Source organism: Phoca vitulina, unplaced genomic scaffold (assembly GCF_004348235.1).
Source record: "Phoca vitulina isolate PV1807 unplaced genomic scaffold, GSC_HSeal_1.0 scaffold86, whole genome shotgun sequence".
Classification (NCBI taxonomy): Eukaryota; Metazoa; Chordata; class Mammalia; order Carnivora; family Phocidae; genus Phoca; species Phoca vitulina.
Window position 1 is genome coordinate 3,486,386 of NW_022589789.1, and position 3,233 is coordinate 3,489,618.

Sequence of the window (3,233 nt, forward strand, 5' to 3'; positions counted from 1 at the left end):
TTTGTGTCTCTCATCAAATTTTGGAAGTCTTTTGCCATTACTTTTTCAAATATTTTCTTCTGAATCTCACTTTTCTCCCTCTGGAATTCTGATGACATGCATTTAGACCTTTTTTTTTTCCCCATTTAGAAATTTTGGTAGTTTTTCATGGCCCCTGACCCTTTTTCATCATTTTAATCTTTTTCCTCTTTGTTGTTCAGATTGGATAATATCTTTTTACTGTCAAGTACACTGAATCTACTCGTCGTATCTATTCTGCCATTGAGCCCATTTTGTGAATTTTTATTTAGTTTATTGTATTTGGCAGTTGTAAAATTCCCATGTTGTCTCCTATACCTTGTTTTTCCTTGATGATACTTTATATTTTAACTTCATTTCAAGAATGTTTGTAATTGTTTGCTCAAGCATTTTTATAGTAGCTGTCTTAAAGACTTGTCACAGAATCCAACATCTCTGCCATTTCATTGTTGGCATCTATTTGTTGTCTTTTTCCATGTGAATTAACATTTCCTGGTTCTTTCTATGTCATATAATTTTGAATTTTGTCATGAATATTAGGAATAATATATTATGGGGCCCTAGATCTTGATTAAATGCTGTTAAGAATTTTGTACATTTTTGTTTTAGCTAACAGTCTGATTTGGTTCAGTCATGACCATTCCTATTTAAGTTGTCATTCCAATGTCAGTTTGGATTTCAAAACCTCTGCGGTGCTTGCCACTCAGACAGTCCCACATGTGTACCACCTGGAGGCCAATCTGGGACATGGGCGATGGCCTATCCCTTAGTTTAGCTTTCAAGGTATAGATCCAGACATGAACAGCTCAATGGGGGGCTCAGGATTTCACTTTAAAAGGTTATTTGCCTAAGCTTCTCTCTCTCTATGACCACCCCAGTACTTTCCAGTTCCCAGGGCTCCCACTTCAGTCCTCAAGCCAGCAAGTGGGCACTTAAATTACCCCATGTACTTCCTATGACTATGACTGTATCCTGGGCCAAGCGGTAGGGAGACAGACATTAAAAATGCCATTCAGATGACCCTGTCCTCTTGGTATCACAGTTCCCTCTCTCAGAGTTTTAGATTCTTGCACAGCCTCATTGTTACAGCCACTGGTGCAAACATACAATGATCTTGGGACTAGGGTGCAAGGGAACAGAGAAAAAATAAAAACAAAAAAGATAAAAAGAATAACAGGATTCTCCCCACCCTCTCTGAGAATTAAGAGTTCCCCTTCATGCTTCTAGAGCCAGAACTGGAGATCACCTTCTGGAGCTTTCTATGGCTGTCTCTTGAGGCCCCCCTCCCAGGTGTTGAGTTCAGGCCAGGGGGTACACCAAAGAAGAAACCGAATGGTGAACTCGCCACCAGTTCAGTGGTACTTCCAATTCAGACATATCCCCCAATCTGTCAGTTACTATTTACTTTTTAGAAACCTCAAACAGCTGTCCCATGTATTCTACCAAGTGACCAGCCCGGGTGGAGAGTGTTTCTTCTTCTATCCCAGAGGAGGGGGAAGCTTGCTGGTGGATTTTTATGTCTTATTCTTGAAGAAATAGCTGATAATTATAACCCTGAATCTGATAGGTTCAATATTGGGGACACTTTTTTGGAAATTTTTGTTGTATTTTCAACCTTCCAGAAAAGTTGAAAGAATAGTTCAAGAAATTCCCTTATGCTTTTTACCCAGACTTACTAACATTTTACATTTTGTCCCATCAGCTGTATCATTCTCTCTTTTTCATCTCTCTCTAGATAGATGTAGATAGATAATTTGTCTTCCTGAATCATTGAAAACTAAGTTGGAGACATCATGTCTATTCTGTACTTCATTGTGTGTTTCCTCGGAACAGAGAACATTCTCCTACATAATCAAAGTACAATGATCATAGTCAAATAATTTAATATTGATATAATGTCATTATCTCGTCCACAGTCCATATTCAGATTTCATCAATTCAAAATCACACATTTCATTTTGTTTCATGTCTCTTTAGTATCCTTAATCAGGAACAGTTTCTTAGCCCTTTCTTTGTCTTTTTAAACCTTGACCTTTTAAAGAATGCAAGTCCATTATTTTGTAGAATATCCTTCAAACGAGGTTTGATGATATTCCCTCACGCCTGGACTCTGGTTATAAATTTTTGGTGGGAATACCACAAAAGCGATGCTGTGTCCTTCTCAGTGAATCATATCACGAGTCTCTTGATATCAATTTGTCTAAACATCGGGGCATACAATTTGGTTAAGGTGGCATCCACCAGGCTTACCCATCAAAAACTAATAGTTTCTGCCCAGGAACCAGTTTAGGAGAATCAGTAGCTGCTTGATCTTATGAAACATTTTTCTCTTCCTTTGTTAGGTTGTTTTGACCTAACATCTAGAGAATGCATTCTTTGCATTCTGCCTGGAATCAAAACAAACCCTGGTCATTCTTTCACTGCTGGCTTACTATTCCCAGCTGAGAGCCATGTCAATGCCTGGGTGGCTGTGGGGCCTCTCCCGGCCACTGCCTGGCCAACCACCCGCTACTCGGCATGCCTGTGGTACCCCAGTGAATGGAGACTGACCAGCTCTGTGGGTGGGAAGGAAAAGATCTGCAGGATGGCAAGGCCCTAATTTTCATGGGAAAAAGTCTATCCTAAACCTTACTTCTGGTTCTTGAAATAGTCTAGTGAGAAAATGCTCTTTGAAAATGAAATTCAGCCAAAGAGCCCTTCAAGAGAGTTTAGTTCCTGAAAGTGCTCCCATCCCCCACCCCCTCAGTGTCTGCTGCTCTGTGGTGTGTGGTCTTGCACCAGTTGTGGGTGAGTTGAGACAAGTAATCAATATTTCATTTCTATATTTATAACTCTCCTGTAATGCAAGTCGGACAACACAAATGTCCATTAAGGAAAAAGGAAAAAAAAAAGAAAGAAAGAAAGAAAGGCATTTGCACCAGGGCGGTTCACGTGGCTTCCTGCATGTATTCACACTAACGAACTGAAGCCACATCCTCAAAGAGTTCATTATATTCAGGTCAGTCCCAGGCGAATGTGGTTCCATCTCGGTGCGGATTCGGCCATTAAGCAGCCAACTTCCAAAGTGACTGAAGGCAGGTGAGGAAACAGACAGAGCCCTGAGCCCAGGCCAGGTGAGGAACTGTTGGCTCAGCTTTCATTTCCCTGGTAGTTTCAAACATTTAAAGGATAAATTATGGATTAGTCCTTTGTTTTGATTTACTAGTCTTAATATT